Genomic DNA, 15,604 nt, shown 5'->3' with positions numbered 1-15,604 from the left:
TTTCCCACTGTGGCAAACCTAGGGTATCTCTTTGCTCTCTTCCCTCAGGGAAAGGCAGCGACCCTCTGTGCCTGGCAAATTCACTATGACATACACCACAATGCATCTCCCAAAAAAAACTTCACAAAAAGAGCTTATTCCCAATCCTGTCATCCAGAGTGAGTTTGCTGGGGAAATAAAAATAGGCTGTTTCCACAGTCAGAATAGTTTGGTTTCCTGCCTTCTTAATGCAGACCTCTTAAGACTGCTTTACTAAGTAGGAACAGCAAGACTAACACCAGTGAGAAGAAATAGACATATCCAGGATATGTCTGAAGCAGCTGAAACATGGGCAGAGAAAGCATGTTGGGATCAGAGATCTCAGGGGAGAAAATGAGTTGAGTGAACATCGAAAGTTTGCTGCCTGATTGTGTCATGTTTCTGTGTCAGTAGCTGACAGAGATGCTGTGGAAATGGGTGTGCCCCTGCAGGAAGGAGAATCAGCAATACCCCTGATGGAAACAATTCCAGACTATGTAGACATCTCTGCCAACCTGATGAACAGCTCTGAGGTGCTCTGTGTTCTCATTTTCCCAACAAGATGCAGTGTTCACCCATTAAACAGCAGCACCAGACATGTTTATTCTGCTTTCATCACTATTTCATGGTGGGGGAAGACATGGATCTCAGCCCAAGCTCCTCCACTGCTCATCTGACGTATCTCATCTTCCTCTTCCTTAAAAGATGCAAGAACAATCTTCTGCCTCTGTCCCTTAAAACCCCCAACAGCTGGTCAGGCTAATCAGAGCTAGCTAAGTCTCTCAATCTTCCCACTCCTCCATTTCTCACTTCCCCTCCTGGAACAGGGTTTTATAATTGTCTCTGTTCCACGGTGCTGGTGGTGAAGGCTCTTCCACCCCCAGATATTCCAGTTGATATGACCAAAAAGGAACAAGAAGAACATGTCTCACATGGAATCAAGTGTACAAAAATCTCGTGATCTGCCTTTTCATCTGAACTTGGCAAGGCAGAGCGCCTGCAATTTCCAGAGTGTTTACATGGAAGTGGTTTAGTTTTGTCTGACTGCTTACTTGTCATTTGCTTCCTCTTCTTGTCTGTTTTCTCCACTCTAAATTCTCATCCTAAGCAAAAGTTTCATTGTAGTCGTGGGCAAATCCTTTTCTGACCACTATAAAAACCATGCACATGATGCAGCCCCTAGTTTGGGCTCTCTTAAAGTCAGGTGCAAATATGAACCTTAGTACTGTGTGTGTCATCTCAATGTTACAGGAAGTTATTTTTTGGTTTGCTTTTGTTTGGTTGGTTGGATTTTTATTCTTTTTTGTTGCGTTTTTTTTAACTGACCTTGAATGAGGAAATTCAAAATCAGGGAACAGTTGCTTTACTTCCTCCCACCACATACCAAGCAAGATTTCTCATTTCATTTCTCTGCAGGGTGTGCCAGCTCCCTGCCCGAGGATACTGTGCACCTGGAGATGCCACCAGAGCCCCTGGCATGGCACAAAGGCACTGGCACCCACCTGGCACAGCCACACCCAGATAGCTCTGGCTCAGAGACTCAGGAAGCAGCTGCCAACAGAACTAATGCCATTTCCGAGTCCCTCTGGCCTTCCTTGCCCTCTGGGCTGTCATTGTCCTCCCACCAGAAAGTGGGGTACCAGCACCTCCCCGAGGTCATTGACAGAAGCTCTGTGCCCCAAGGCACTTTCTCACCTCACAGACCCAGAGGGACTGTGACTGCCAATGGGGTAGGGGACCTACATCTGTACACACAGAAGAACAAAACTATGTAGAAAAAACCCCATCAAATTTGGAAACTACAGAAGCAATTACTTATATGCAAACTTTAATCTCATGTGTGGTTTGAGCTCTTAGAGAAATCACTAAGTTTTTTCCCATGATCAAGGGCAGTAGTAAGCCCAAAACCAATTCAAATTTTTCAAGATTCAGAAGAATCGAAGCTCTCAGCTGGGTAGGTGGAAGGAGGGCTGAATTAAATATATCCACCCTGATGCTGATTGCTGTTCACATTGCTTAAGCCTACGTGGTGACACTTACCTAAGTCATCAGAATCTAAATATAAATTTGTCCTCCAGCCACTGCTGGAAACATTCTAGTTCTCAACAACAACTCTCAACAGATCAAACCCAGTGATCCCTATAAAAGTTGCAACAAGCAGTCACTGGAGCCCGGTCTTTGACAATGTATAGATGCTTTCCTACCTCAGAGACTCAAGAAGAACTTCTAGTAGCATATTACAACCAAAATGTTTTTTTGATTAATGTGGCAATTCATCTTCTGTGCTACAATTTTTTCTCATAAGAGATTACTCTCATGAGAATTAAAAACAGTCTGAGGGGAGAAAAATGCAACCACACAAACAAAAAGCCAAAACCTAATCTTTGTTACAAAGTTAGTCCCATCCAAAACTCTGTGTCTGGCTATTACTAATAGGAAAACTATTAGAACATTTGGTCAAAAGTCAGAGGGTCGGTCAGTTAGCAGAGGTTACTCAGAAACTTTGCCACAGCAGATTAATAGATTCAAATGGAAACATGACTGGAAATTATAGTTTTTATCTCAAAAAAAAAAATCACCTGACCAGGGAGTCTCATCAGAAGCAAAAGTGTTCTGCACTCCGCAATAATCAGCCAGGTGAGTCTGATCTTGCATACACTGAACTCAGTGGGAACAGCTCCAGTAGGTTCTCTGGAAGAAGATCAAGTCTACCTTTACTAATTATAATTAAAGTAAAACCTTCTTAATGACAAATCATTGACTAGGATGCATTAAATTTTACTAATTTTTAAAAAACATTTAAAAGCCTGTAGAAAATAAATTTTTATCTCCCCTCATCAAAATGAAAAAAAAGTTCCAGTTTGGCATCAGTGAGGATTCCCTTGGTGCTGACTGCTTGGAGCATAGCCATAGGGAAGAGAAATCTCCATTCGCACAGGAGACAATACCATGAAATGCCCAGGTTTACTTCTGAACCATAAATCAATCACCACTTACATAAACACCTCCTTTTACTGAGTCACAGACAAGTCTCCTCCAGCTCCCAGAAGAAATGACTGCGACTTGCACAGCTTACAGTTCACTGAGCCTTAATTTTTGTACTGCACCCCTGAGAGGCACAGCCCAGAACCTCACCTTTAGACCTTCCTGAAGCTGTTGTGCAGCCAACATCAGTTAAGAGGCTGGAAATGCTCGTGCAGGTAACAGGGTGCTTATACTTGGCAAGGTCCTTGAACTTGCATACTTTTCAAAATTGTGCCTCAGGAAGTTGCTCTGTACATAACATTCAAATTATAAAAAGAGCCACAAGTATTTTTCTTCAAAGATTCCCTTAATGCCATCTGACTTAGCTGGCAACAACATCAATAATGTTATATAAGGATGATAAAACTGCCTATTTGCCAACAGGGTATTCATTAGACATTAGTTATTGTTCTAACACCAAAAGGTGAAACTTCTCAAGTTCTATTCAGCTGCTTCAAAGAGAAGAAAGTTCCTGTAGTCTTGGCTGTTCCTGGTCCATGGAGCTCTCCATGGATCTGTTGTGCATATAAATGGATATTTACAAGACAAGGAACTATGGCAGAGAAGGAAACAGGTACTTCTATGTCCTTCAAAAGGTTTGTGGAATAAGAAACAATTTCTACATATGACATTGCCTTTTCAATTGCTGCCATCAGAAAACTTCTGATAAGCACTTGATTTTTATTAATCTCATGCAAGTTAAACAACATAAAGGATAGGAATTAGTTATTAAGACAAGTCAATAGAGTCCTATGGATTCAGAGCTGTCCCAAGGTCAAAGGTTATATAGAGTTATATAAAAGGATGTAGTTTGACTTTTTCCACTTTATCCAAATTAAATCCAGCCAGATACTAGCAACATACTCTTTAATCTCAAAGGAAAACATCAATGATTAAGGAAGAGCAGACATTCAGAATGCCCACTAGTCCTGAAGGAATCGATCTTGTGGCTGCATTCCCAAGGCAAGGGCTTCTGGGGATGAAAAATTCCATGAAGTGACCTTTAGATTCTTTATTTCTGGAGATATATAGAGGGAAATGTTAGCAGACTCTTCCAACACCAGCTTTCCTCTTCTTTATAGCAATAAAGGTTTAAGAGCTCCTGCTTTCCTACAGATGAGGGCTTTGTAGTACTTGGAGGTCTCTTCAGAAGCAGAATGACAGAATACCCTGTGCTGTTTGTATGGCTGGGGCACCTGCTCCCGCAGCTACAGCAGTGACCTGCTCAAGAGTCACGGACAACTGAGTCATTACCGCAGGCAGGCAGCTCACAAAGGCCACTGTCTGCCTTGGGGGAGGAAAGCTGTACCTAGCAGGTTGGGCATGGGCTAGAGAACCCCCCAGCACCATCCCTTCTGCTCCACTCAGCCTCCCTTTCCTGCCATCACAGGGCAGAAAGACAGGCACATTCAACCCAAATTTCCCTGTGATTGCTCTAACCATGTGTGGAAGCCAGTCTTTCATGCTACTGCCTCATTTTCCCAATGGCTTTACAAGCTCTGTCCAATCTTAAGCAAATCTGACAACAGGATACCAGCCACAGAAAAAGTGTTCTCCAGCTTGCAGAAAAACAGATAAGGAGGATACAGATTTTATAGTGAAGAAAGGGGTAGAGTGGGGATGTCACCTAGATTAGACACTGAGGAATCCAGGCACAAGTCATGACTCCACAAGACCAGCATGGCATTAACTCTGTGCTTCTGCAACACTTTGTCAGTCATGCCTGCAGGGACATTCAGTACTTTGGGTATTAATCTGGGGAAAGTGGATATGTCATCAGTACAGGAAGTCAAAATTAGTTTTTAACCGCACCATGTTTTCACACCTGGAGAAACTTCTTGTCCTTAGGACTGTTATGCCACCATCAGGTTTGCTTGAAGGCAGTCAGAGGCTGGATAGGATGCTCTTGGGAAAAGGAAACGAGTGGATAGCTGACAACTGTATTAGTCACAAGCATAAATCTGTTTAGACAAAGATTACCAAAATATAACAAAAGTAACTGGCAAAAACTAAAGCTGCTTCTATAAGTGTTTACTTATGAAGCAACTTCCATAAACATAGAACTTTCTCAAATCTGAACATAATGGAGATCGTTTCATTTTCAAGGCAGTACAAGTGTGTTATGCAAGCAAAATTTTTTCAAGAGTTCTCTATTTTAAACATAATAGCATTAGAGAATGGCTTAGGGAAAAACTAATAAAAGATTAGAGAAATCTTGGATTGCACTCTATAGAAATTTCTGTTTGTTAGACTTCCATCTTCCTCTTCATTTTCTGCTCTACCATTCAATAACTTATCAAACATAAAATCAGTTCTTTTGTGCCTCTAAGGCATTCTGTGTAAAGAAGAAATATTAATAAAATGATGTAGTATAAACAGAAAAGCAGTGTGGTTATCCACCACCACATCACAGCCATTCTGGTATCTGTAGGAAGATTCATATTTTGATTATGGTTTAGTAACACAAAAATTGTGTAGCAATACTGCCTTAAAGAAGTGCCTGCCACCTATTTAATTCTGGCACGCTGAACTTCCCCAGCATACCAGACCATGGAACTAAGGAAGACATCTGACTTTATAAAATTAACCAAAGATGACCATTTCTCTTTTTTCCCCCAGCATTATTTTCTCAGGGCAGACCACTTGCTGAGGCAGCTCACAGCAAATCTGGGGAAACACTTGCACCAGTGCTCCTGAAAGAGCAGCAACATGACACAGGTACCGGGGGTCTGGAGCAAGAACATCTTTGCTGATACGACATTTAGGACTTCCTGCTGTAAACCTTCAGCCTCAGGCTCTGGCTGGGCCATATGCAAAACCCAGATGTCATCTGCTGCCAGACTGGGCATGCCACAGGCAGATCACACAAACTGTTGATCCTTTCTAGAAATATTCCAGCATCTCCAAAGAGCTCTGCCTGTTTGCGGCGGTGCCCGCAGGATCTATGGTAACACATGCTGCCAGTGTGACATGGGGCTACCCTGCATGTATTTCCATCAACCCATTCTTTGTCCCAGGTGCCTTCTGCTCTTCTTTAAACACAGGTTTATGTCCAAAGGTTTTAATTGCAAATTTTCAACAAGTTTCCAGTCATTACAGACTGATCTTGACCTCAGATTTCATCTTCATCTGTGACTTTATGAGTTATTTGCCTCAGTCCCTCTCCACCCCCTTGTTTTGTGTCTGGCACACTGTGTGACAGCTTCATATCTTATCTTTCTGCTGGATCTCATCCCACACCAGGACCTCTGCTTGGGAACCCAGTGCAGCCGACAGGCCTGTGAGCGCTGTCAGGACATCTCATGGCGCTGAGGGCCTCAGGGAGTTGTAATGTCACACAGGTGGCTTTTTGGGTGCTCCAAAGGGGGCTGGCAGAGAGCCCAGGATGTGGTGGGCTTGAAGGACAGCCAGAGACAGCAGCACAGAGGGGAAGGTGTCCTGCCCATACTTCTGAGAGTTCATCCATGTCCTGAGCAGGACTGTATGCCCTGAAGAGCAGGCCCCAAGAACTTTGCAGGTTGTGCTTTCCTGCATTCAGGAATAGTTTGTCTACCTAAGAGAAGCAGAAAGGACTTATGGGGGAAAGCAGAGGAGGAAGAACCCCCCCCTGAAAACAGGACTCTTGTAAGTTAGAATAACCTCAGCTCCCCGTTAATTCTAGGAAACATAATTGAAGGGCACTCTAAGCTTCTATCTGGTTAGTAAAGAGCTTGTCCTTCCCATCTATTTAAGCTTCTCATTCCTTTCTTGATTTATAGCTGGAAACAACTCACACAAAGCGCTGCTGCTCCCATCTCCTACCCTTCTCTGGTCTGAGACTCTGCCTTTTATGCCTTCTGCATCAGTGGAGCAGTGCCATATCCTCTGTGACAGTTCCCAGCCTGACTTCACAACACTCTCTGGTCACAGATGTCATTTCTGCCCTAGCTCTGGAACAGGTCCCAGAGGTACACCTCTCACTGTGCCTTCTCAGAAGCTTTCCTCCCTGCTGCACATATTCCTCCAGCTGCATGTTCCTGGAGCTTGCACTGCCAGCAGGATCATGATCACAGTTTCTGCAAAGAGGAGCAGACACAAGACAGGCACAGCCCCAGCAATGGTTACTGGGAGCAGTTTGGAGCAAGGGTGCAGTGTATACCAGGGAAGCTGGCTTCCTCATTAGCCCTCTAGGGACACTTCTCCCTGATCACATCACCTGGACCCATCTGCTCTTGTCTTGCCAAGTCCTGTGATGAATGGGTGCTGTACTAAGCAAGTCTGCAAAAGATACTTGTGGACCCCCCTTTCTCCACTACATCTGACTCTCCTACTCTTTGGATCCCACCATATTAGTCCAACCTGCTCACACAAGAGGTTCAGTCCCAGGATCACAGTGCCTCTGTGGCCACAATGAAACCATGAATGTTCCAGAAAAGCACCATTTCTCCTAGACATACTCCATACAGGACTGTTCAGTAAGTGCCTACCACCTTACAGATGGCCCAAGCAGAGAACTGCACCACTTCGAACAAATTAATAGAATGAAGAGCAAATGGGAAGAAAATGACAGGTTCTATTTTCTCATTTCAGGAGTATTGACATCCTCAGATAAAGCTGGATGAGCAGTAGTGGCTTATCTACAAGCACAGATCCCAGACACAGAGAACTGACTGGAAGCCACTTTTGTAGACTATGATATGACTGCCATGAATTAGAACCACACAAGTGCCCCAGGGTCTTGCACAAAAGCATCACATGGAAGCAGTACAGGCGAGACCCTGCTGAAGGCTGATGCAGTGCAGCGATAAGCCCACCCCTGGTGCAGTGACCTCTTCGCCTCTCCAAGGCCTGAACTTATCTCTGCTCTGTGCACCCAACCCCTCCAGCACACACTGCAGCATAACAGTACCCATGATCTGGGGGGTCAAGAGCAGGCTGCAAAATATACCTTGTGTCTGATCATCAGCAAGACTCCTGTTAGTGATTTTATCCAGTACTGTCACTGCAATCTCTGTCTTGCATGCTGCCTAACACTGAAGGAAGCTCAAAGACAACAACATCTTTTTCTCTGCACAGAGGCTGCAGAAGTTTAGCCAAGCCAAAATCTGTGCTGCGAGGGTTGTTGCAGCATTCCTTGCTAATTCTTGGTAGGAGGCTAAAGAAGAACACTACTTTCACAATGCAAGATCCAAATAATTACTATCTCTGACATTGCTTAGACAAGCTACTTCTCCAGACAGTAAATGATCCAAGAAACAGAAGGCTGAACCACTAAACTGCTCCAAAATCCCCACAAGGGAACAGACTATACATCAGAAATTTTGTGTTACACCACATTGCTAGCTCATGCCAGCACAAAGTCATCATTTTCTTATGATCCTACTTACCAGAGTCAGATCCAAATAGAACCATAACTTCAAATGTCTCAAAACTTTTCACCAGAAAGATCTGCCATGCCCACATTTTAAGAGCACAACTCACTGATTTCTGGGCTTCCACACGGTATGCAGATCCTATCACATCTTCTTCCAGCTACCCTTTCTCAATTTAGCAAGACAATCAATGGTTCAGTGAGTGTTCTGTTTATCCCTCCAGGAACTGAGTTGCAGATCAGATCAGATCAGTTCAAGGTATTTTACGCTGGTTAAACCTGCATTAACAGGCAGGAGTTCCAAAAGAGAATGTCTGGGTTTGCCAGGAATACTATCACAGGCATCAGTGATGCCTTGAGAAGGCTGACCTAGAACAGAGGCTAGACAGAATTAAAGAACAAAGTTGGTATTTATTAAAATGCCTCAAAGGGTACACTTTGGGCAGTACAAGAGCCTGGCCAGGGCTACACCCAAGATAGACCTAAAAATAGTCACAAAATGGAGGATTGGTCACAAGGTCTCACATGTTTATAAGTTTTGGTCCATCTGCATATTTGGGTTAATTGTCCAATTACAGTTTCAGATTATGAAGTCTCATCCTTCTTGTTTTCTCTCCTCAATCCACTGTTGTTTATGCTTTTGGGCCTGAAACTTGTAACAATTGTCCTTGGTATCAAGCTAGAAAAGGAATTGTTGTGAAGAGATCTCACTAACACTAAATATGAAGCTCAAAACTTCACACCTAGGCAGCACAGAATCTGAAAAATATGAAAGCTAAAACTTAAGGCATCATCAGAACAGTCACTGATCTACTGTGATTCTTCTGCCCTTCAAAGCCATGGAGCCTCAAACACAGAATGTTCCTGCTTGATGTCCTCTCAGTCAAGTAGAAGGGCTTGTTCTTCTTTCTCTGCCAGTTTTGGAAAGGCATTTGTATTGTTTCAGTTCTCTGACACAACACAGCAAAGCAGCCAGATGACCAAACCCAGGGTATTTAAGCAATTAATGGGTCAGTAATCTCCTTAGGTTGTCACCAAAGCATTGCCACAGCATTTTTACCCATCCTCTACCAGAGGCCCATTTTACCATGCAGAGTTTGGTGACTTGTGGTAGTTACCCCAAAATTAATTTTTTTGTGTTTTTACATAATTCTGGGGCAATGAGAGGATCTAGGTAGAGGGCAGACCTAGTGAAAATATATTCCACTTTGGAATTCAAGTGCCAATTTCATAGAGGTGAACAACAAATTACTATTTAGCTGCTAAACATTTAAGTGATTTCACTGAGGGTTTAAGTGCTTAAACTCCTCTGTGACTCACTTAAGCTTTTCAAGGCAGACCAAAGTTAATATTTTATCAAAAGTAGGAGAATAAGGGAACAAAATCATGTGACAGGGGATAACAAGAAGGAAAGGCAATGAGAGAAGAGAGTGTAAAATTTATAACTGATGAGTATTTTCAAAGCCAATAAAGATAACTTAAAATGTGACACATAAATATAAAAGAAATATGTGATTGTTAAGTCAAGAACTTAAAAGTTTAGATTTTATCAGTCAGGCCCATCTGCATGTGGGTAGCAGGAACAGCTTTCCAATCATTGCTGTTTAAGCATGGACACAAACACTGAGCTGCACACTGAGGAGCTTCCAGGGTAGCCCAGCCCTTATCCACAAGGCTTACAGGAATTCACTGCTTAAAGGCTGGTGATTGCCCTGGAGAAAGGGGGTAGTTGAGACAAGGCCATACCCCAGCTTGTCCGTGTGCTAAATAGAAAGGTGAGGAAAGCCTTCCTCTTGGATAAAACCTTAAATTCTGAGGTACTTTAAATCAATAATGAAGACTAAAGATAAAATGCAGATAAAATACCATTTGTTCATCGCAGCCAAGACAGACATAAATTTGTAACTTTTATGGAAATTACTGAGGGAAGCAGAAAATTCTTGTCCTGATACCCAGATTATTTGTTTTTCAAATGGGTTTAAATTATATTGGCCTTGACTGAGACCAGATAAAACCAACCAGTTTAGGATGATGGTTAATTTGGGACTACTGCCCCCCACAATCTTTAAAGCAAGCTATACCACACTTCCACAACTGCTTTTCTTGGCATAAACTCCACACCATAGTTTTCACAGATTGGTGGAAAACACACAGGCTCTCTCAGGATGCACTGAGGTACCCTTCAGAGACAGAAAGTTAAAGAAGTGGAGGGGAAAAAAGTTTTCTCTTCTCCCCACCAACTGCAGCCTTACACTCTATATGCCATTCCTGTGTCTTTCCCCCCCCACCATCTAGTCTGGCTCTTGACTTCTCACAACCAAGTCAAGTGTGGGGATTCATCTTCATCACATCTCCCTTGCCCTCATGAGTCAGAGAGGACTGAGCATGTTCTGCTAAGAGAGACCTTCAGAAAAATTTGATATTCTGTTTTAAGAAGGTAGTGCTGATCTACTTGTCAGTAACCCATATCTGGAACATTTTTCCTTAGAAAAGCAAGATATTTGTTACAGGTTCAAAGGTCACCACCCTCTGTTGATATTTGAGGCTGACATACAAGGGCAAGAGACCACCTGAAAAATGGTATCATCACAGTAGTTTTAGCATTGCAAACAAAATAAATCTCAATCCCTAAGTAACTTTAGCCCTTTTAATTTGTGTATTATGAGACTTAGTCCACTGTCTTTAACTATTCTCAGTTTTATCCTCCTAATCTTACAGAATGATAGAGAGTGAAGTATTTAAAGCAGATTTTGTGCAGTGACTTTCATGGGGAACTGGCTCAGAATTTTTACTTCTTATGGTTTCTACCAAAACCAAAGCTGCCCTTTGCAGTGCTGCACAGTTGGTAAGAGATCGTGTATCCCACATAAACCTGCATGCAAAGATACAGGATTTTGGATGCCATTTCTGACCAGATTCTTGCTCTCCTTAGCTAATAGTATGTCATGCACATTTGGAGAGATTTGGGTACATTCCATGGATATATTCTTGCCAAAGTATAATTTGTTTTGGTGTGTGGTCTGCAGAAAATTTGAAATTTAAAAAGTTTAAATTTGGCCTGAATGAAAATCTAAAAGCTTCATGTCAGATAGCAACTATGATAGTAGACGGTCAACCATACAGTCCTTTTTGGAATCAAAGTGTAAAAACCCTAATAATTTTCTTAAAAGAAATCTGAAGTCATTTCCAGCTTTCAGCAGAGACTGTTTACAGTATTTGAATACAAGGAAGGTCTAACATAATACACTTGACACTGCTGAGAACTGGAAAAGTTTTTGAGGAAAACCAAGAAAGGTCACTTAAAATAAAGCAGCTGAAAAATTCCCGTTTCTTTACTACATTGGTAATAACTGAGGTTTCAGATATAATCACAAAAGAGCACAGGGAATTTCCCAAGGTTTCAGGATTTGTTGCCTGTTGTTCATGTTTAAAAGCAAACACACATTTTGTAACAGAAAGGAGACAACTATGATATATAATGTTAGCTAACAGTTAATTTCTAGCTGAAGATGAGATTATAAATGCAGAGATACAGCACAAGAAACCTGAAAATTCCAGCCAGTAGAGAAAGTAACTTAAATTCGCTGGAGACCATTGCTTCAGTCCTTCCAAGTTTTATCAAATCTGTTTGCTGAGACCACATTAGCACTCATGTAACACCAGCTGGGCCATCTTCCAACGCACTTGAGCTGTCCTTATCTGAAATACTAACTTTCCTGGTTTACTAACAATTCTATTTTTAGTTTATACATGCTTTCCTTTTACACAGAGGCACAGAATGAGCAGTTCACCAGGAACTGGACTGAAAGTGCCCGGAGGAGGAGAGGTAAACACGTGAACACTGTGGGGAGTGGGAGTTCAAGCACAGGTTCACAGTGCAAGTTAGCAGTGAGCTGCTGACGGGGCAGAAAGATACCCCACACAGCATTGGACAGATCTGTGCCACTGGCCTCCACCAGCCACGTGCTTCTGGGTTTTTCCAAGGACTGTACAGAATTGAGCAACAGGAGAACTCTGTTAATATATATCTGCTAACTAGCACTCCCTGCTTTAGGGCAGAATCACCAATCCACATGGAACTTAATGGATGTCTCTGAACTGCTCTTTCTGATGATGATGACTGAAAACTCACCAGAGAATCATCTTCTACACTTTCATGATTCTCAATGTTCCTATGTCTCCCTAAGACATAACATTTCTTTAATGACTAACCAAATCTTCCTTTACTGCAGCTGAAACTCACAATTTCTATCCTATCTATAGTAGGTTTAGAGAAAAGAGCTACTGCTTCTGCCTTTGAAGCAGCTCTTTATGCATCTGAAAACCAGCCTGTTTCCCTTTACTCTTCCTTTTTGACTTAGGAACTCACATTCCAATTTTTTTTCCATTCTTCCTGGTAGATCATGTATTCTAAAAGGCTCCTTATTTCTACTGCTCTTCTCTGAACAGTCTCCAACCTGTCTGCATCCTTCTAAAGCCGTATTGCTACCACTAGACATGGAGCTACAACTAACATTTTGCTAATGTCAAGTGGAAAACCTTGATCTTCCCTGCAGCCCAAGCTTTGTTTATATGACTCAGGACTTCTCATTTGTAGAATAGCAGCACTGTTGAGCCTTTTCATGTTTTCACCCACTAAATCATTTTTTCCACCACTTATACTCTGTTTCCCACAAAAATCTGTGACAGACTGCTTGATTTGTTTTAAAAACACATCCTATTTTTATCAGGCTATTTCTTCAATTTTTCAAGATCATTTTGAATTCTACAGTCCTTCAATTAACTGAAAATATTATCAGACACAAGAAATGCTCATGAAACACCTGATTCTTCCACTCTGTTCATCCTGTACTAGATTTATCTATGTCACTTTTTTCACGATTTGCTTATCTGAAAACCATCAAAATCTTACTTACTTACTTACTTACCTTACTAAAATCACAAACATCTGAAACATACTCCTTCCTCCATTCTCACAAGGTCATTTAAAGGGAGCCAAAGAAGGGAAATAGACTGATCTGTTTAGAAATCCTTTCCTAGTTTATGATGATGTGAATTTAATCTAAGCTGATGAGTCTTAGCCTTCGGTTCTTCTTTCCTACTTCTCACTGATACAGAGAAAGTACAAAAAGAGCGTCTGAGCAATAGACACAAGTGTACATTCAGCTCAGCTCAGCAGAATTTTGCAGATGAAGTTGCTGAAGTCAGCAATCTGCAAGGAGATAACAGGAAAAAATTATTATGGAATTAAAAGTACCACTATGATCAGTTCACTGCAGTAACACAGGATCTTCCGGAAGGTCAGACACTTCTGTAGCTTCCTACTGTTAAGACAAAATAATGTTTTCGTACATTAGATCTCATGAAATCACTGAAGCTAGTCAGTTAAAATATCAGTTACCACATTGACAGAAGCAGTACAGTTGGAAAAGACCTACTCCAACCCCCTGCTCAGGGCACAGGCAGCTTTGAATTCAGATAGAGTTATTCAAGGCTTTGTCCAGTCAGGTTCTGAAAATCTGTGGTTTATATTTATTTTCCAGAAGTTATCTACTGTGAAAGCCTTTCTTGGAGTGTGCTGCTGTGATTTCCCATGTTGGCTGGCTTTAGCACACATACTGCCTGTGCTCCATGTTTGGTTCTCTCAGATGTGGCCAAAGGCAATGATGCAAGCCACCATTCTGTACCATGTACTTTTTTATTCTTATTAAAGAGGAATTAAACATTAATTCCTAAAGAAGTGCTGCCAGCATGTATTACATGAAATGAAATGGTTAAGTAGCAACCAACTAACATGAGGAACTTATTTTTCCTCCCATAATATCTTTGTGCTTAGAGAATCACCTATTAAAACCTTCCAAAATGTATCAGAACTACAGTTTCCACCCATATGTATGGTATTGCTTCATGTAGAAAGAAACCTTTTGGGGACTAATAGAGAATGAGGAAGTTCTCATCAGCAAGCTATTTCAGAGGATTCACAATTTTTCATAATGAGAAAGGAGAATTTGCCTGTGAAATTACTAATCTGCATGGAGCTATGCAAATTGTCCTTGGGGCAGGGGCAAAATCTGGAACACCTCAGTGGTGGAATGGAAAGTATGAATGCCTCTGAATGCTGACACACTGCACATGTAGGAGTGCAAAACTATCATATTTCACTGAGTGAAAGTCCACAGGCCTACTCCAGTTTCAACCTGACCTTATCTAGTAGAAAAAAGTCAGCTGCAGGTAGGTCTTCAGGTCATGGCACTGCTGGAGGAAGAGTGAGTAGATAATGATTCTCATTACCAAAATGCCCCTTCATCTATTCAGCTCCAAGAAATGGGAATCCCTTATAAATAGAGAGGAATGTTCCCACATTCTTTCCTATGTGTTAGGGCATGAAGGCTGGCATAAGGCATAGAGCTCTTGGATTTAATTTATTTAAACTATTTCTTCTCCAGAAAACTCATAGTTTTTATGTACAAGTTTAATGGAAAAAAAAAAAATGAATTGACACATAGTCATCTAATCTCAACACTGTTTTCAGCCAACTTCTTTTATGCACTACAGATTCATAGCAAAAAAAGAAACCCTTCAAATAAAGTTAAACTAAAAAAAGGAAGGAAATTTCAAAAGAAATATTAACTTTTCAAAATTATAATTTTAATGTTGACTCTTCTGAGAACAATCCTATTCTTAATATATTGCTTATCTGTTTGATTCTGATACCACTTTCCATGTTGAACAGCAAAGACCCTGAAAATAGAGCATGATCTATCACAAAGTAAATAATCAGGTGGAATTGTTTTCTGGGAGAAAAAGAAGAGCTACAGCCTGCTTCAGTTTGTCTAATTCCCACTTGCAGTCATGCTAATTTTACTTTTTATATCAAAAAACCAATTTTTTCTCACCACTGAACCTTTCTGCCATTACTGAAACCAAAATCTCTGAGATGCAATGATGCATCCAGCTAAGCTTACCATGGCCCAATTTCCTCTAACAAGTAAAATGAACTGGCTGATCTTGCTTCCATCCATCCCTGTCTGCTTGCTCTTGCTGTCCCCAGGAGCCCAGTGAACTGGATGCACACTGGAATCCTTGGAGGGAGTGCTCCTAGATCTTAGCCAGTGCTTCCTGGCTGACAGAACACCACTTCTTTCCCCATCCATAGCATTATCCTTAAGTATTGTAATGATCTTACTCCTCAGTTGTAATTTGCAGAGAGAC

General features: G+C 41.6%; 1 protein-coding gene across 6 annotated transcripts in view; it reads right to left on the bottom strand.

Moving 5' to 3' along the window:
- LOC111931166 (uncharacterized) overlaps nucleotides 1–15,604 on the bottom strand; it is a 77,358-nt gene that overhangs the window by 33,031 nt on the left and 28,723 nt on the right. For 3 of the 6 annotated variants that reach the window (XR_015290186.1, XR_015290184.1, XR_015290187.1), the window contains 2 exons: nucleotides 13,321–13,604; nucleotides 2,598–2,709 (listed from right to left, as the gene is read on the bottom strand). The exons of 2 other annotated variants lie outside the window; for them this stretch is intronic. The gene's annotated coding sequence lies outside the window, so the exon portion shown is untranslated. Of the gene's footprint in view, nucleotides 1–2,597; nucleotides 2,710–13,320; nucleotides 13,605–15,604 lie in introns of those variants that run through there. One more of the 6 variants, XR_015290183.1, reaches the window with a different exon arrangement.

Source organism: Cyanistes caeruleus, chromosome 8 (assembly GCF_971803275.1).
Source record: "Cyanistes caeruleus chromosome 8, bCyaCae1.hap1.1, whole genome shotgun sequence".
NCBI classification, from domain to species: domain Eukaryota; kingdom Metazoa; phylum Chordata; class Aves; order Passeriformes; family Paridae; genus Cyanistes; species Cyanistes caeruleus.
Note: the sequence above shows the minus strand (reverse complement) of the source record. Positions and strands in the feature narration are given on the sequence as shown.